This window comes from Mus caroli, unplaced genomic scaffold (assembly GCF_978045245.1).
Source record: "Mus caroli unplaced genomic scaffold, Mus_caroli_1 scaffold_15, whole genome shotgun sequence".
Classification (NCBI taxonomy): Eukaryota; Metazoa; Chordata; class Mammalia; order Rodentia; family Muridae; genus Mus; species Mus caroli.
In genome coordinates this window covers 16,123,363-16,143,735 of record NW_028227270.1, presented here as the reverse complement: position 1 = coordinate 16,143,735, position 20,373 = coordinate 16,123,363, and the positions used below count along the sequence as shown (strand labels likewise).

Below are 20,373 nucleotides of genomic sequence, written 5' to 3'. Positions count from 1 at the left end.
CCTTGTCTTCCCTGCCATGCCTTCCCTGTCACATCTTCCCTGTCATGTCTTCCCTGCCATGCCTTCCCTGTCATGTCTTCCCTGCCTTGTCTTCCCTGCCATGCCTTCCCTGCCTTGTCTTCCCTGTCACATTTTCTCTGCCTTGTGTTCCCTGTCATGTCTTCCCTGCCATGCCTTCCCTGTCATGTCTTCCCTGCCATGCCTTCCCTGCCATCCCTTCCCTGTCACATCTTCCCTGTCATGTCTTCCCTGCCTTGTCTTCCCTGTCACGTTTTCCCTGCCTTGTGTTCCCTGTCATGTCTTCCCTGCCATGCCTTCCCTGTCATGTCTTCCCTGCCTTGTCTTCCCTGCCATGCCTTCCCTGCCTTGTTTTCCCTGTCATGTCTTCCCTGCCATGCCTTCCCTGTCATGCCTTCCCTGTCATGTCTTCCCTGCCTTGTCTTCCCTGCCATGCCTTCCCTGTCACATCTTCCCTGTCATGTCTTCCCTGCCATGCCTTCCCTGTCATGTCTTCCCTGCCTTGTCTTCCCTGCCATGCCTTCCCTGCCTTGTTTTCCCTGCCTTGTGTTCCCTGTCATGTCTTCCCTGCCATGCCTTCCCTGTCATGTCTTCCCTGCCTTGTCTTCCCTGCCATGCCTTCCCTGCCTTGTCTTCCCTGTCACATTTTCCCTGCCTTGTCTTCCCTGCCATGCCTTCCCTGCCTTGTCTTCCCTGTCACATCTTCCCTGTCATGTCTTCCCTGCCTTGTTTTCCCTGTCATGTCTTCCCTGCCTTGTCTTCCCTGTCTAGTCTTCCCTGCCATGCCTTCCCTGTTATGTCTTCCCTGTCATGTCTTCCCTGCCTTGTCTTCCCTGCCATGCCTTCCCTGTTATGTCTTCCCTGTCTTGTCTTCCCTGCCTTGTCTTCCCTGTCATGTCTTCCCTGCCTTGTCTTCCCCGCCTCTCTCAGAAATTATGGACCAAAATAAACCCTTTCTCCTTTGAGTCACTTTTATTGGGATGTTTTATCACAGAAACAAGAAAGTAAACCAAGACAATGAGAAAAAATTATATGAACTTGATACTTTCATGGATTTCCTACTCTGCCCAACAGGGTCTTAGACTGTATCAGCTTCAGCTGAAGTTGTCTACTATTTCTCAATAGTGAACAGCTCCACTGCAGCTTGGGCAGTTAAGTCTTGAAAGCCCCCTGCTGTTTTTCAAACCAGGTGACACCTCTAGGGATTGTAAGGTTTCACTGAAAGAATACATTTTCCAAGTTCCACACCTGGATTAGTTTTATCCATTTCAGCTGCTGTTACTTTCTGGTAAATGAAGTGGACCTCAAAGAGGAGTGAAACTACTAGGTGAGTATGAACCACATTCTCACATTTCATAGACTATATTTTGTAGGGAAAGTATGGTGTACAAATTATGGGCAAAATTGATGAGGTACTGAAATATGCCTTTGAAACTAATGTGTATATACTTGTATTTATGTGCACTCCAGCTATGCCCCACCCCCTAAATGTCCACTATCTCTCCAGACCTCTCCAGATAGCACCACCATCTGGGTACATATATAGGTCTGTGGGGGACATTTCTCATCCAAAGTATAACATCACCATATGATATCTTAAGTTTTGTTTTAATGAATACATTTATTGCTGTCAATGTTAGTTTTTGATGATAACTGTTTAAAATTTTTAAAAGTTTAGGAGAATTTAGTATTAACATCTATTAAATTTTGAGTCACATAAATACGAAGACAACAAATATCTCAGAATGCAAACTGTGTATCTTTAGATTCTTAAATTTCTTTTCTGTGAATGAACAAAATATTGCATGCCTAAATCTCTAAAATGAAGCACTATCCTGCACACAATTCCAGCACATTCTCAAGTCAGAGTGACCGAGATCAAGAAACAGAGACAGTACATCCAGGCAGGGAAGAAACAGAGACAGTACATCCAGGCAGGGAAAAAACAGAGACAGTACATCCAGGCAGGGAAGAAACAGAGACAGTACATCCAGGCAGGGAAGAAACAGAGACAGTACATCCAGGCAGGGAAGAAACAGAGACAGTACATCCAGGCAGGGAAGAAACAGAGACAGTACATCCAGGCAGGGAAGAAACAGAGACAGTACATCCAGGCAGGGACTTGGAGGAGAAAGAGCTCTTCTTCATTGCTGGTGGGGGTGCAAACTGGTGCTGCCCCAATGGAAATCAATGTGGAGGGTCCTCAAAAATCTGGAAATGGGTAATCTAATACCGATTTCCTCAGCAACTATCACCTTGTCAAAGAATACAAAGGCTATCCAAGATGTGTACTCTGAAAGCATACGAGGGTAATACCGGTTGTAAACTAACTGGATGTGAGATTGTAGGCAAACAATGTAAAAAAGACTCTCACAGGGAAACATCCAAGTGAAGGCCCACGTATGAAATGAGATGGAGCCTCCAATACCACACACACACACACACACACACACACACACACACCCCTCAGGTGATTTTTCAGAGAGATAAGGGCTAAACTAAAACCCATTCACTTTATATTAAGGATGTAGCAGTGATAGGAAGCCTGGATTTAGCCGAACGCTAATAGCTATTTGAAACTTGCCACACTTACACATGATGAGCAGATTATCCCTAATGGACCAAAGAGAATCAGGAAAGAATACAGAGGCACAGATAATTACTAATCCAGCTTTAGCACTGCTCTTCTCGGAAGAAAGGGAATAATTGTAAAGAGACATTATTATTTTTTTTTTTTGATACACAGAACAAAAGATTTTTGGCTACTAGAAGGTATTTGTAGATAACAGAGCCCTCTTTAAAAAGTAGAATGAAGACTGACTGGCAAGGCAGGACACCTGAGCTTGTTTTTCTATTAATTCACTGTCCTCCCAAGAGTGTGTAGGACTCCTAGCACTGCCACTGTTAACAATGGCTTTGAGCAGATCATCTGTTCCCTCCTCTGCTGGTCAGTGCTTGCATCCCTGCACAGCCAGCTAAGGCCCTGCTATACACTGCTGATCCTTCTGCCTGTAACTTGAAACAAATGAACATATGCAGTACCGAATCTGTTTAGTACCTTGCAATAGAACAAGATGTCTGATACACAGTGAACAGCATATGTTGCGGAGTTGAGACAACTACCACCAATGTTTTCTTTGGGGCAATGAAAGAAGAGGCAAATATATCAAACATAATTTCATTTGGTATCACCCATGAGACAGACTGATGTCCGTCTGATGTCACATGGACTTAGCTGTGTAATTGCACAACTTTTCTCTATAGAGAGACTGGGCTTGAATAGGGCCATTCTATAAAACAAACCTCAATGCAGTCACCTTTTGAAAGGTCCTTTTTCCAAGTTTTGTCATGTTCTAACCTAACAGGAGTTGGATATTCAACAAAGGGATACACTTTGGCCATAAAAATCAAACTTCATGTGCCTCCTGGTCTGTGCAATAGCAAATGTCAGCACCACTCATGAGGCACCCTTAAAAATTAAAAGGTGATGGGAACCCAAGCTTCCTCAAGCGTGTGCACATGCATGTGAACTGCTTTGCCTGCCAGATGACGAACACAGGAAGACGTTAAATGACACCACCTACATTCAGAATGAAGAAAAAGGTAAAAGATAAAAGATTTGGGATTTTTTTTCCTCAATGAATACATTTTCTAAAGGCAAGAGAAACTTGAGATGTATTGTACCTATTGGTCAAGGGATATTGACAGGAAGAATACACTTTTACAGTTATTGTATAGCCCCCAATGAATATGGTTAATTATAGGGTACTGTGTGAACATTCATATAGACAGTATTTACAACTATACATACTGCTTGTCATGTACAATGCACACAATTGTCACTTTATCACTTTGCATTCCAAAAATACTTGTAGTTATTATATTTAAATTTATAATACATGAATAAAAAGAATCAAGAGATGGGGAAAAGAGAGCCATCAAATTCAGTGACTACACTTGTTATAATCTTTAATCAAACAAATACACTCTAAAATAGATATTAGAATGGAGAATATCATACATAATCTATATAGTGGATGGTAATAAAAACTGTTAATCATATTGAAGATAACATACAACACTGTCACTATGAACTTTAAAGATACTCAGGCTGGAAGAAAATATTAAAGTATTTCTCTGACCAAAGTAAGTAATACAGAAGCAAATTATATACAGTAGAAAAGAGAAATGGAAGAGTAATAACTATTAAAGATGGGTGATAAATTCAGAACTCATAACATTCTTTTTTATGTGAGATTTAAATTTTATACAAGAGGTTTAAAACCAAACTTGATAAACAGAATATTCAGATGAGACATTTTCTCAACTTCTACTTGAAAACTAGGTCAACACAGACTTCTTATAATCCCTCTTGGTCTGTTGATTACTTTTTTATCCCTAATCCACTGTTCAAATGAGAATGTTCCCTCCCAACTTTGGCTTCATTTAAGAGTCTCAGCATCATGGGTACCAGAGGCTGCTTCTCTTGTAGACATCAATATCAAAATGCAAGTCCTTACACAACCCCATGCCCATGTCTAGATGGATATAATGTCTTGTGATCTATGTCCTATAAGCTATTTCCCCTATTCCTTGTTTTTAGCTCCCAGGGATCTCTCTTCCTTTATTCTAAATTAATCTGTGCATCTTGGTGGTATTTAATCAAATGTCTAAAACACCTTTACTTGTAGTTTACTTGTTCATATATAATATCTAGAATTTTTTACTTCTGTTAACTGCTGTGAGAAAGGCTAATTCCAATGACATATGAAGTTACTCAGAGGCATAACTGCCATTCTTGGGGTTTGCCCTGAAAACTTCAGTAAAAGGATTTTCAGAGTCCTGAAGGGAAAGGGCAGAAAGGAGGGATAGGAATCCAGGTGGACAGAGGTCAGAGCTTCCATGTTAGAACTGTCAAAGAGGTCCACTGGAGTAGATGTCTCCTGGTCAGATCAAAGAGGATACTTCAGCCCATAAATGTGCAAGCTCATACGTGCTGGGCCAGAAGTTATGGCTGTAGTCATCAAAGCTTTGTTGTATGAAATCTGAAGCATTTTAATTCTCCACACTGAACATGGCGTCCTTCTTTAAGATGCAAAACAGATTGTATTTTTTTGCTCTTCCAGAGACTCCCCAGTTCTCTGCTGACCAGGTAGGAGCTGCCCCTGCTTGGCAGCCACCTGCTCTGCAGCCCAGCAATTTAGCCTTCTGTCCACCATGCCACTCCACCTCTGGCTTTCTGTGGCAATCTCTGGGTCCCTGGAAAGTTTGTACTCTGGAATCCCATCACAGGCTTCAAGGACAAAGCCAAAGTCATCCATGCCTTAGTCTGCCCAAATGTCCCATTTCTTTCACAGAATAGATATTCCTAAACCTTCATGTGACTTTCTCCTATCTTCTCCAAATGCCTTTTCTGGTTTCTTTTCTAAACACTGATCACACTGCTGACTGCAGCTTCCATGTTTGCCCTTTCTGTTGAAATGCAAACTCCCCAATGGTTTTACCTTTTGTTATCTGAAGGAAAGTAATTCCAGGTCCCCTAGTAGGTATCAAAACACTAAGAAGCTCAATTCACTCTGCATGCCATCAAATTTATGTATAATCTACATATATTCTCTTATATGTGATAAATTATCTATAGGCTCCCTATAATACTGAAACAATATAAATGTTATGTGAACAATTGTTTAACTATATAGCTTCAGTAAATAATGACGAGAAAAAGTTTGGACCAGTTCAGAACAGATACTTCCCCCCCCCCCCAGTACTCTGGATGGATCTAAAGGTATGAAATTCATGGAAATAGAGGGCTGACTGTCCCATATGACAGCTGGGAAGTACATTTGACAGATGAATCGGCAAGCAAGCATATGACAGACAAAACCAAAGTCATCCTGGCCTTAGTCTGCTCAAAGTACTCTATTGCCATCATTTGTTGGCAGAATAAAGTCAGCAAATGTCACCAAAAGAAGCCGATCTCATTTGCCTCAAAATCATGCTCTGGAGGCTGACTTTCTAGAGATACCATTATAGAACAAAGTCTGGGTTTCACGGCATTCCGTTTTGATGACTATGCGCCACTAAATGTATGAGATTGTCTACAATTCTATTAACCTAGCCATCAGAAAATATACTATTTTCCGCTTTTCAATTAGCAATGCCAGAAAGTGGTATGCCTTCTATATGTTTTAAACTAAAGCCTCAAAATTAAAATATGAAGAGGTATTGTTTTCAGTCTAACACTTACTAAATAGCACAATCTTAAGTCAATACATTCTCCTGAGGCTGCAAAGAGGGCTCAGTGATTAAGATCACCACGTAGTGCTCTTGTGAAATCAGATTGATTTATTTGAAAAAAAAAAAAACTTTTTCAAAGTAATTGTCTCATAATTACTTAAAGTAGTAAAATAATAACCAAATGTCTACCTTAAAAAAGCAATGAAGGAGTTAAATGTTCTACTTCTCATGGAAACCCGGGAAGGCTAAGCACTACTGACGTATTCAAGAAGCCATGACCAATCAAGCTATGAAATCAATGCCATATCCTTTTGAGGTAATCCTCCTTTGTCCTGCAGCGTTTCTGTGGATGTCTTTTCATTTGCTCTATTTGTTTGACTTTGATACATACTTAAGTTCAATGAGAGGGAGATCTGCCCAGCCTTGGTTTCAGACAATATGTCTGAAGAAAGCAGTCACTTTCCTACCCACCTGCCTAGATCTTTGGTCTAGGAGGCGTCTAATACAGAAAGCAGCCAGACCATTTTCACTGTATCTAACAGGTCATCTCAGCCTGGCTCTCTGCTCTGTTATCCGCAAGAGACATCTTGTACCCTTTTGTTGCCTGCTCTTTTCCATGGAAGATGAGCGGATACAATTTAAAACAAAAATAAACATATTTATAAATGCCTACATATTATTTCCAGGGCTCTGCCTGTACCTGGTCTCCTAACAATCTGTGTCAGCCACCATAAAGCCCACTGCTGCCTGGATGCTTCCTGGAATTTCCTGGGAGCATAAGAGAGTAATAATGATTGAGCCGTTCCCACACTGCAAAGCAGTGGCCAAGAGGCCGAAGGCTATTTGTCTAGTTTCCAGAGTGGAAGAGGAGCCATGTGAAGAGAGCTTCAGCAGAGAGGCAGGATGGAGCTTTTAGCTCTGTAGTTATCAGCACCCCATACCTGCAGCAGAAGCTAATGTCAGAATAGTCCTCCCAACTTAAGAGACGTCTGTTTCAACCATCACCTCCTTCTCTTGTGCTTTAGAAGATTTTCAATTTCTCAACTTAGGTTAAGACTGGAGAGGACTGGCTCAGCCCCCTTTCGATCCTTCCACCTTATCCAGAAGGATACAGCCATCCCTTTAGAAGCAGGGACAGGAACTCTCATCAGACAGCAAAGCTGCCAGCACCTGCTCTTGGCCTTCCCATTTCTCAGAAGTCTAAGACACGAATTTCTGCTCTTTAGAAGCATCCTAGTCTCCTGCATTTTGTCACAGCAGGGCAGTACATAATACATACAACATACTTATAACTATTTAAAGCCTGAAAAATTAAAAAAACAAATATCTCTGCTAAGAGGTATTAAATAAAGTGTTCAGGACACCATTCTTAAGACTGAGCTCCTGTGATAGGCCCTAAGACATGAATCATCTTGCTTTTGTCTTAAGACTGAAAATAGAATTGTAGAACCAACCTCTGGCCCTAAGTTATTACAAAAATAGATTAGAGTTTCATTGATCTGAATTTTAAGCTTCTAGGAAATTCATTCTCAACCTAACACTGTTCTGGTAAGATCTGTGATCTGTGTAAACAGATTCTACTTTAACTTAGAAAAAGTCAGTCAGTGTGCTAAACAAGAGATAAACAACAGATTACAAAGCAAATGAACTCTTTTTAAAATGTTTGACACTGTGTAGCTGCGCACACAGGTACAGAATTTAACCTCCAAGCAAGCATTCTCCTTTTAATGGTGCCTTCAAGGAAGAATTCAGGCATAGACACATTCTAAGTGTGTCGTTATTTTTCATCTTGGCTGTTCAGGAGATTGAACATGGGGGCTCAAATGTGCCATAGGCATGCACTAAGCTACATCCCCAAGCCTACCTTGTTTTTCAAATCCTTCTTTTAAACCACCTTCATGATCATCAGAAAATCCTTTAACTATCTTGAATAGTTACAGACTATCCAAGGTAGAACTTAGTTTGGCAGCCATGCCAAAAATCAGTCTTCAAAACTCAGCAAAGAAAATAGTGCTCAGGCCAAGTTAGTTTCTTGATTTAACAAAATACAAAGGCAAATGCTTAAAGTAATGATACCTTTATGTTGCTTGCAAAATGACTCAAAGACTCAAAATAATTTTGAATAGCAGTGGGCCTATTCCACTGCTATCAGCCTCCTTGGGTGGTCATTTCCTTGAGTCTTGAAACATATAGCATGTTTAGGGGAGACAAGAATGGAATGACCGCATAGTCCCGCTATGAAGAGGAAAACCAGACTTTTCCCACCCAGCTCAAATGATTTCCTAACTATGAATATATTCTCTAAGTATGCCTTTTTTCCAGACAACTTTGTACAGACAGATGAGCGGAGGTGGTCAAAGGTAAGTACAGTGTCCTGTAAAACATTTTTTGTCATGTAGTTTTCAAAATTCAAGTGAAAATGCTTAGCTTTCTGCTTATTGCTGAAAAGTATATGACTACAAAGCACTGTCACACAGGTCTGAGTAGCACAAATGATCACAAGGGCCTATTAAAAATCATTACTAATTCACTGCATTCCTTGCCTGGAAAAAAATCCCTGCCTGGTATATAGATGTACTTATTAAATAGAGTTTGAGGACTGTCCTTAGATACACTCATACATGTTCTAGCTGACACTAGAGAGAAAGTACGTTTCACTTTTAGAAGAAAGCCCCTCCTTCTGAAAATCCAAACATAAACGAGAAGGAGATGGAGCAATAAAAGATCTATTGACAAAACAATTTAAAGGCGAACCCTGGGGGAAATTGGTTAACTGCTGATAGCTGTGGGGAGATAAGAAAACAATCTAATATGGATGCAATTACTGTATAAGCTGATTTTCACTGAAATGACTGTTCTCCTAAATTGTTCAACAGGAAGCTAGCACTCGGGCTCCATGCTACTCAGTTACTGATGCTGAGGACCTGTGCTATGCTCAACACCACTCTGGGTACTGTGCTTATACAGGAAAGGAAAGAGAGGCAAGACAAAGGCTTTCTGCATGACATTAGACTTACAACTTTTCCACAATGGAAGCTATTCAGACTTTTAATGATTACTTTCAGGGATACAACTGCAGGAGTCTGAAAGGATTCCACTCTGTTTTTAAAGAAAGATTTTTTTTTTTTTTTTTTTAGCAAAGAGTAAAATAAAAGAGCTCTCAGAGTTAGGGTTTCTACTGCCGTGATGAAACACTATGACCAAAAGCTACTCAGGGATGAAAGGGTTTATTTAATCTTACAACTTGTAGTCTATCATTCACTGAGATCAGGGAAGGAACTCAAGGCTCGAAACTGGAGGCAGGAACTGAAGCAGAGGCCGTAGAGGAGAGCTGCTTCTTACTAGCCTTCACCACTTGGCTAGCTCAGTTTGTTTTCCGAGTGCATCAGGACCACCAGCCCAGGGGTGGCACCATCCACAATGGGCTGGGCCCTCTCACATCACTCAATCAGCAATCAATCCTCAACAGAGGAAATGCAAGGTAGGTTTGCCACAGGCCAATCCAGTAGTGGCATTTTTCCCAGTTGCGGTTTTTTCCATTCTAGCTTGTGTCAAGTTGACATAAAACTAGCCAACACAGAACCTAACTGGCACTCTTTCAGCACTAAATTTTGCTTGAGACTGGGAGAGCAACTGGATCAAGCAAGGCAAAGCTGTGTCAGGTGTTGTAATTCATCAAAAGACCCTCACTCACAAAGACCTCAGAGACCACCGCCATAACTGCAAACTGCAGGAAGATTCTTATGGATCTAACATATTGGGGACCCTTCTCTCAGCACGGCAGGCCAGAGGAGAGACCAAGAACAAAGAAAGAACACACTATTTATACCCGGAACTGGTGAGATGTCTTTGGGGTACCCAGCTCATTTGTTGTAGCCAGTTGTGACCAGAGGTTTTTTTGTTTTTTGGTTTTTTTTGGTTTTTTTTTTGCACCACTTGCAAGCCTTTTAACTTAGCATACATATCATTATTACAACAACATATGGGTTCAAACACATCATTTAAAACAGTGAGAACAAGACTGAATCAAGAGGGAAGGTTTCTGGTTCTAAATAGGGCAAGGGGAAGGAGCACCCCAGTCTGCGCCAGTCTCCATGGTTAATTTTGTCAAGGTCTCTTTTAGGGTTTTATTTATCCTTTCTACCTGTCCTGAACTCTGAGGTCTGTACACACAATGTAATTTTTATTTGACCTCTAAATACTTGGCCACACCCTAACTTACCTGGGCAACAAAGGCAGGGCCATTATCTGACCCTATTGCTTTTGGCACTCCAAACCTTGGAAAAAAATTTCTTCAATAATCTTTTTGACTACCATCTGAGCAGTCTCATTTTTACAGGGAAAAACTTCTATCCATTTCAAGAATGTTCACAAAAACCAGAAGCTATTTTCCTCAGTAAAGTCTACTTTCCAGTAGATGACAGGTCTGTCTCCCAAGTACCTCTTTTCTGGATCCACCATTGTGTGGCAGACATTGACTTTTTGGCAGGGCACACACTTGTGCACCACCTGCTCCACAAGGCGTTTTAACTCTGGTACACGATACTTACTCTTGGAGAATGTCTGGATGAGCTTGCTTACCCCTAAATGAGTCCATTGGTGCATCTATTCGATCATAGTCTCTGCTTGTCTTTTTGGCAGGATTTTCTTTTCCTCAGAGGTGTACCACAGTCTCTTATTTTTGTTGAACTGGTGACTGGAATCCTTGGAAATGAGGGCTAAGTCCTCTGCTGTGTAGGCAACCTTGAGCTCTGTTGCCAAGAGCACCAGCAGGGCCATGGCTGTAACCACTTTTACCTCTCAGTCTGTCATGTTAATGTCTCTTGCTATCACTGTATCGCTCTTCTGATGAGTAGGATGATGTTTACCTTGGCAGGGTCATGGAGTGCCTCAGTAGAGCCAGCATTTCTTCTTTGTTCTTATTTTCTTTTCCTCCCAATATGAGTAGACACCTCTGTTGATATATGGCCTCATGGACGTGGGCTGTGGCAAAAACAAACCTGCTATCGATGTAGATGTTGAGTCTTTTGAGCCGATGTGTCCTCTGGCAGGGCCTATCCAGCTACCACAGCTGTTCCAGCATGTTTTCTCTCTTCTTCTAGATAGCTATTCCAGTCTGTGAACTAGGTAACATCTGTACCCTCTAGTGGCTGGTCTGTCAGATCTCTATGCCACCTATGTGTCTCAGCAAGAAGTTGCTGACAGTCTGTCTCTCAGAGCAGGGTAGCTGAGTTTAGACTTGTGGAGGGCAAAAGTGACTCTATCAGAGGTGAACAATGAGTCACGTGAGCGTTAGTCAGCCATCGGTCAGGGGGCTGATGGACCACACTTTCTAGGTCGTGCACAAAGTTCTATCCCAGAGTCAATTTATCTGAGTCCTTGACTAGCAATGCCACAGCTGTCACTATTCATAGGCAAACAGGCTATCTTACAGCCACAAGGTCTAATTTTTTTGGATAAGTATGTCATAGGTCTTTTCCAGGGCCTCAATCTCTGAGTAAAACCCCCTTTTGGCAATACCTTTGTTCTCAGTCACATCTGGGAGGCCTAAAACTGGAGCTGACATTAGGGTAGTCTTAATGGCATCCAAGGCCTCTTGTTCTTTATTTTCCCATACGAAGGGCTGTTTATCTCTTTAATTCTGGAATCCACAGTCTACAAAAGCCTACAGTGCCCAGGAACTTTCTAACTTGTCCTGTACTGGTTGGTGGGGGATATGAAACACAATCTCTTTTCTAGCTTCTTTGACAGGTAGGCCACGAGCCTCTTCTAAGGACTCAGCTTCTGTGTAGCACTCCTTTTGCTATCCCTTTATTTTTAGCCATGAACAGGTGGAAGGGTTTGGTCACATGGCAGGGGGGGGGTCCTCTTCTTCTTGTTGGGGCAGTCTCTCACCCAGTGTCCTTTTTTTTTTTTTTTTTTCAGTAAATACATTGATCTTTAGTCAAAGGCTTTTTGTTGTTGTTGTTGCCAGGTATTATCTAAGTTTTCTAGTTTCCCTGACTCTGTGGCCAACATTTTATTCAAGTTTCTCTTTTGTCTCTTTATCCCTTTTTTAATTCCCTGGCTTCCTATTACTTTTGTTTATCATTTTCAAGTGCTAGCATTATCAGCATGTGTCACTTTGCTAGGTCTAGTCTTGGCTATTTACCTCTCTTTGCTCCTGTTTCCTAACTGTAATGGAGATCTCATACAATGTTTTCTCTCTCTCTACACACACACACACACACACACACACACACACATTTCTCCCTCCTCCTTGTCTTTGCTTTCTTTGGATGTTATCTAATTATCACGTCCCCATACTATCACTCATCCTCTCTCATAGTTCGCCTCTGCCCTGGTTTATCCTTCTGTCTCACTACACATCTATGATTCTGACTCTGGTCTCTGTCTTTGTCAGCCTCATGTTTCTTATTTCTATGTAGCAACCCTTTCTCTTTGCCTCTCTTACTTACTGGTTCCTCCTCTAAATATTTCCTATTCAGAGTATCTCTCTCATCTCAGAGCTCTCTAATCTCCTTCATTTCTATTTCCACCTCTCCTTTCTGTTAACCTCTCTATTTGCCACTGTCATCCATCTCTCCTGAGTCTGCTGAAGCTTTGCTCTTCCTTACAGTCTTAGCTAACTTCTTTCCAGATCTCTATACACATCTGTCTTCCTCATCCTCTCTTTCTTTGTTTCTCCTCCTCTACACTTTTTTATCGACGTACACAATCCTTTCGTTGACTTACCCCGTCTTTTCTTCTAACTTCTGTTTCTACCTGTTACCTAGGTCAGATTAGTGGAGCACTTTCTAGCCCCACAGAGAGGAGACCCCCATCAGAGCCTGGTGGTAGGTAGACTCGCAGGTGTTCCCTACCTTGGACAGTTGAGGGGGCCTGGACTTCTTAGCCTATGCTGACAATCTTCCCATGGAGGATGGGGCAGCCAGAGAAGATGCTGCCACAAGCCACCTAGAAGATACAGGGCACGGGCACGGGCAAGGGAAAGGAGCAGAGCACTCACAGCCCACTGACATCTCAAAGTGAAAGCACTTTTTCTGCTAACAAGAGGCACTCTGGCTTACTGCCAAAGCCTGGAGGCAGGCAGGCGGTGGGATGCAGGGGAAAAGGAAACATTATTAGGCAAGTACTAGAAGCAGACAGGGTGATGAATACCAACAGGGCACACCTGGCCCTGGCTGGACACTTCTACAGCCTCTTCTATCTCCCCTTCAGCAGCCACAACAACTTCTCAGGGGCCCCTGACTTCTCAGGGACCACCCCTCATCTGTGTCTACTCTGGGTTTCCTAAGCTCACTTTTCCCTAGGCTCCAGGTTTATGGGCAGGATCACTGCTACCTGCTGGCTGCTCCCTGGAGTTGGAGAGTGGGAGGCAGGGCAGCTGAGAATCTGAAAGGAAGAGGTCAGCATTGGGATCTGACAGGATTCTTAGGCTTTTTTTTGGAGAGCATAACTCAAAAACAGTCATCAGTCCTTAGTCCAAGTCCGAACACAAAGAGACACACAAGACACACACAGAAACCGTTCTCCAGGTGACCACTATAGAATTACAGTACCACAGAAAATGACAAACACAAGACCAATACAGGGCGTCTTACACACCGGCGCATCCTCCAGCGTTGTGGTCCGCAAAGTTTTGGCATGTCTGCCTATTGCTGCGACCACCCCAAATGGGCCCCTCTCCATGAGAAGGCCCCCAGAACCTGAGACCGGCCTAAAACCAAACTAAGATAACCAGTTGTCCCCTTGGGACCAAAACCAGACCTGAAACCAGAACCTGAAACCAGACAAACCAAAAGCAAACCAAAAAGCAAAACAGAATCAGAAGGTGGTCTAGTGGAGGACACACAAGTGAACAAGACAGACAGACAGGGAGGGATCCCATTTACCTTTGATGCACGGTGTCTGTGTCCTCCTGAGGAGGGCCTTCCTGGCCAACACACCAAATGTTAGAGTTCGTCAAAAGACCCTCACTCACAAAGACCTCAGAGACCGCCACCATCGCTGCCAACCGCATGAGGATTTTTATGGATCCAACATGTTGGGGACCCTTCTCTCAACAAGCAGGCCAGAGGAGAGACCAAGAACAAAGAGAGAACACACTTTTTATACCTTTGTAAGGAGCAGATTTGAGCAACAAGGTTCTCATTGGTGTAGCAAGTAACCCTTTCAGGCATTGGTTGGTTTGTATAGTGACTAAGTAACCCTTTGGCCTCGTCCCTCACTTTGCCTGCCCCCATGGTGGGTTATTATGATTTGGCCAGCAAAGTAATAGTACATTTTGAACTTATGGATCAGCTATCAACATCATAGCTATTAACACCAGGGGAATTCTCGCAACAAGGCCAGGGTGATTAGTGGTCTTTGTCAGAATTCAGTGTGGGGCAGGGGGCAGGAGAATTGCTAATCTTGTTATGGTTATTTCTCTGAGAACAGCTAATATTGTTTTGGCAGCTTGTAGGCTCAGCTACTTTGACCGCTAAAACTATGTTTTTACATTTGTTTAGTCAGCCAGCTTCCTCATCTGGCTCTGCACTTGGCCTGCTAGTACAGTTTGGAAGTCCTTTTTCAAAGGGGGAAGGTACTGGGTGGTCTTGAATTCATTTTGGATATTATATCAGGCAAGTTCTAATACCAGCTTCCACAAGGCCTGCTTCAGTTTTTGATAGAATCACTTTTCTTTGTGGGTGCCCCAGCTGTCTGGTCTATAAAATGGGATAATAAGTAACCTGCCCACACCATGCTCCTTTGAAGTTACCTAATAAAAGCTCTTATGGGTGCACTTAAAACTATTAGATGCTACAAAAATACGGAGGGTTATCTGGAAAAGCACAAGGTAACAGCCACATGTTACTGCTAATTACCATGCTCATAATAACTTCCACCCCTGGGACCCTTGGCTCCACGGGGTCCAGATGCACTTCAGAGCTCGCTCATCATCTCAGCCCGGGCAGAAAGTCTGCACAGTCCCGACTCTGGGCTGCAACAAAAGCAGCTGGCACGCCAGGACTGAAATGCACCAGACAAAAGAAAGTGGGTCGGTGCAGAGCGGGGCGCGGAAGGGGGTGTGCGCCTCCGCCCAGCCGCTTGCAGCCCGGCGGGGGAGCCGCCGAGCTCGGCCCCCACTCCCACCCCGCGGGCTCCTCGCCACGCCCCCGGCGCCACTGCCCCACCCGGCTCCAGCCCCCGGTCACGCCGGCCGCGCGGCCGCCCAGGCCCCCGGCATCAGGTGCGGAAAGTTGAGCCTCGGAGCGTCACCTGGGGCCGGCGGGAGGCGACGGTGCGTCCAGCCCGGGCCCCCGGAGCCACGCCAGGCCCAGACCGGCCCTTACCTGCGTCCGCGCCCCGCCCGGCTCCCAGCACTCACGGCGAGGCCGGCTCCAGAGACGGGAAGCGGCAGGAGACAAACCCCGCGGAAAGCGCTGGAGATGCTCCCGCAGCCGGACTCCGTGGCCTGGGATTCGGCGCTCAACATCCGCCTGCGCTCCCGCTCCGCGTCTCCCACGAGCCGCGCGTGGGCGGCGCCGAGCCTGACCCCGCGTAGACCCGCCGGCCGCGCAGGCCCCGCTCGTTCGGCCCCGCGGGGCCGTGGGAAAGTTTCCCCCCTCCGCTCAACCCCTTACCCGAGCAACAGAAGTCTGGGCTTGTCTCCCGGGTCTTCACCTAGAGCCTCTGGAGTGCAGGCTCTAGGCTATAGTCTGGGTCTGTTCCCAGCTAGAATGAGCAGGCATCTGAGCCGCTCATCTTCATCCCTGACTCTAAAGGTAGAACCACCACTACCTGGGTTCGGTTTTCCCTCCTGATGTGTCTCTGTCACTTACCTTCTTGTGACTGTTGTTCCACTCATGCGCAACCGAGATTAGCTGCTAAAGATATCTGGACTCTTGGCAAATTGCAATTGAGAGATGCGAGTTGGTATACAGGTAAATCGGGAGTGCTATTCAGGAAGTGAAGGGGCCTTGTGGAGTAAATGTTGACTAGTCAGTCTATAAACTTTAGGTTCGGAGCAATTAAAACGGCTGATCAAAAGATTGCGAATATACAAAGCATATTTGAAAAACCGGCCCGGGAATAGGGAATGGAAGTGGGAAGAACCCACCCCCCCACCCCCACCCCCATATATCTTGCTTTCACTGTGAATACCAAAGTTTACATTTGCCTGGAGTGATTTGTCTTGACTTTTTCTCCTTTGGGAAGTGAAACAACAGCCGACCAAAACAATGCTGGGCAAGGTGCTCATATGTGTGAACCTGAAACTGATGAGGGAGGCCAAAAGAGGGGGATTGTCAGGAGTAAAGAACCCACCTACGACCCACAGTTGAAGGGCAGCCTGGGCTTCTATGGGAGATCCTGCCTCCAAAGCCAAACAACAACAAAAGTTTAAATGTGAAGGACACAATAAAGTTAATGACATCACACAGAAAAATTAAAGACCAACATACCAATGTTTCATGGATATTAAACAGAAATCCTCAATGAGATACTCACAAAGGAACCTAGCAACTAGAAAGGTCTTGATGCCATATGATGAGCTATGGTTTATCTCACCAATCCAAGGTGGGTATGACATGCAAAAGTAGTATAGAACCCCATTTTAACAAAAATGATCCTCAACAGATGAAGGAAAAGTTGTGTCACTAAGGAGTCAACAGAGAGCAAAACAGCTGAGTGAGGTGTTTATCAGCAGTTATCTCAGGCTTTTTGGGTAGAGAAGGGGCCCCCAGAGTTGGGGAGACTACCAACTATAAGGGGAGTTGGGGTTTTATTTGGGTTTAATGTATCCTGCCCAGTGATTTCCCCTCCCTCCATATTTCAATTGTTCTGAATCTGTGCACACCTTCTATAGCTGGCAGGGATTGGGTCTCTTCTGCATAATTACTGATTTGGTGAAAGAGTGGGCACCCCAACCTCCCCTGTTTCTCATGGCTTAACAGGTATGCAGAGACCAGCCACATGTAGGGGAAAAGTGGGCAACATTTGAGAGAAAAAGAAACACAATGCTATTGACAAAAGCCACAAACAAATGGAGACTTACTGCATATTGCTGGGGACAGAAATCCATTAAGACACACACACACACCCATCAAACTTGGGGTCTTAGTCTCCCCTTTCTCACTGTAGGCCTAATACCAGTCTCAAAATATTTGACAAAATTTCATGATCACACCCAAGGAACTGATAGAAAATTTCTCAGCGTAATGAAGAGTATCTGTAAAACATCCCTTGTTAACTCCATATTTATGAAAGTACGGCGACTTTTTACTAAAGTCAGGAATAGGACGAGCACAGCTGTTCTTTGCACTCCCTTTCAGTATTGGGCTGTAGATTTCATCCAGGACAACTAAGCAAGGACTTTTGAAACAGCTCGAGACAACAAATCAAAGAAAATAATTAACACATAGAAAACCGGAGGACAACAACACACAAGCTCTTGGCTCAGTACACAGAAGTTATCCAAGCCAAAATGTATTAACTGTGAAACTTTAAATAACATGCATCGAAGAAACCCAAACAGCTTCTAGGGAGGGAAGAAGGTAGAACATTAGTGAAGTCTCAGAAACCAGAGTGGCACTGGACTTCTAAAAATAAACAGTGAAAGGTAAGTTCTGTGGGAGGTTATTTGCGAGTTATTGAAATTGATTGAACTGATGAATATTTCAAAATAACAAGGTCTTCAATATGCTTTTCATACCATCCTCCCCATACTGTGTGTATAGGTGTGTAACAAAGGTGTAAGTGTCATGGTTAAAGGACATCGACGGTCACATCCCAAACAAGGCAGACAAAATAGACAGAACCCCCTCACCAAATGTTCATATCACAGTCCCAGGGATCTGGAAAAGTCTTGTCTTATAAAGCAAAAGGGATTTTACTCATGTAATTAAGGCTAGAGACTTTAATTGTGAATTACCCAGGTAGATTCAATCTGGCTTTAGAAACAAAATCATTCTCCACGTGAAGTCAGACATGAGGTGACTTCAGAGTGTTCTGAAGCATGGGGGGGGGGGGGACTGGCTTTCCCCTGGTGGAAGTAGCCAGGTAAAAAAACCAGAAGGGTGGAGCGCAGACACCTTCTGGAAGCAAAAACAGGTTATCTAACCACAGTGGCAATCCTTGCTTTACACAGAACTCTTAGCAGGCCGTGCATTTCATAAACAGCCCTGTAAGAAGGAGTAAGACTAATGTCTTGAAGATGTTGGTTAAGGAATGTAAATCAAGTTGGTTTTCTACCATGATGTCACAGTCATAAATGATAGACTGACATTTGCCGATCCCAGCACAGGATTCCCAGTTAAGATTGAATTTTAGAAGAACTGTTTCCTCTGAATCCCCATACTCCCTCCTGGAAGAAGAGGAAGGTTCAAAAGATCCTGAAGCTAATGCCGCTCATAGGGCTCAGAACAACAACAAAAGTTGACTAGGCCTCTCCCCAGATATAGAAGCACAAAGCAGTTGCTCAGAGAGCAGACCCTTCAGTGAAACTGTTTTGCAAGCTGGGCGGGGGGCAGGGAGGGTGTCCAATGACATCATTGTGCTGGGGTGAGATGCTTTTGGTGATGTAGCTACCTTCTGGTTAGCTACAACTCCTCTTGTTGTTCCTATAAATCCTCAGCCATTGATGGTTAATGATGGTTGTCAACTAGACAATGGAGAGTCTAGAATCAACAAGGAGGCATGCCTATAGGCATGTCTTCGAAGACTTAACTAGATTAGGCCAATTGAGAAGATAAGAAAGACCCTTCTTGAATGAATTTTTTTTTAGATGGGGTCTCAGATTCCATAAAAAAGAAAGTTAGCTGAGCATACCCACTTACCCTCTCCACTGCCCTACTGTGGATGCAATCCCTAAACACTCCAGTTGTCACTCACTCACCCCCTTATAACCCACAATGAAGGAACTTTTTTTTTTCAATAAACATCTTAAGAAATTCACCATAGTCTGATATTCTGATATTTTAGGGGAAACATCTTACTCTTTAGCAAAAGGGCAGAAATAACTCAACTTTATGACGACTAGACATAGGATAAGCAAATGTGCTTTAACTATTGACTACTGAAATCTAAATATTTGACAACCCTACTTCACATTTCATCAAATATAGTGACTGACTACTAAGAATCCCAAAGTTAACATATGCTACTAGTCCTTGGTTAGTCGTTCATCAATATCCAGAACGAAGTGTTCCAGGGCGCCATCAAATATCCAAATCTGGGAAACTCAAACTTTTTGTGCATGATTGTATAGTATTTGCATGTACTCCACATATATCTCCCTATATACTATTAATGTTTACAGTTCTAGAGATTGGACCTAAGGTCCTGTACATTTTACCACTAGTTTGCTTAGGCAGGCCTTTAACATGCAATCCTTTAGTCTCCATTTCCCAAGTAGTAGAGATTACAGGCTTATGCCACCAAGACTTCAAAAACATTTTATATGATATATGATATATACACACACATATATATAGGATATATATATGGTAGTATATATATGTGGGATATATATATGTAGTATATATGTAGGATATATATACACACATATATACATACACGCACACACATACACACACACATATATATATGTGTGTGTGTGTGTGTGTATATATATATATATATATATATATATATAGTAGTACACACTTGTGAGTCAAGGTTCCCAGGGAGTCCAGAGAGGATGTTGGATGCTTTAAAGTAGGAGTTACAGCTGATTAGCTGATTGTGAGTCACCTGAAGTAGATGCTGTGAATGTAGTTTCTCTGCAAGAGCGCAGTAAGTGCTCAGAACCACTGAACCATCTCTCTATCCCCAATCCCATACAGATTTAAAATCATCTTTAGATTTGTAACAATTTGTAATACAATGTAAATCTAAACTACTATAAGTAGTTGTTACATTGTTTAAAGAATCATGTCATGAAAGGAAGCCTTCAGTATGGACACAGTTTTTAAAAAATATTTTCTGGCCAAGCCATGAAGGTGGTGGTAGTGGTGGTAGTTGTAGTGTGCCTTCAATCCCAGCATTTGGGAGGAAGAGGCCCCCAGATCTCTGAGTTTGAGGCAAGCCTGGTGTACAGAAAGAATGCCATGGCTGCACAGAGGAATCCTGTCT

The 20,373-nt window shown here is 43.3% G+C and overlaps 1 protein-coding gene across 9 annotated transcripts in view; it reads right to left on the bottom strand.

The window, feature by feature from the left end:
• The window catches only part of Rnf180 (ring finger protein 180), a 179,322-nt gene extending 163,007 nt beyond the window's left edge, over positions 1-16,315 (bottom strand). For 2 of the 9 annotated variants that reach the window (XM_029484984.2, XM_085830864.1), the window contains exon 1: positions 15,885-16,071. The gene's annotated coding sequence lies outside the window, so the exon portion shown is untranslated. The other 7 variants (XM_085830862.1, XM_085830863.1, XM_029484985.2 and 4 more) reach the window with 6 other exon arrangements.
• Positions 16,316-20,373: the final 4,058 nt, after the last annotated feature.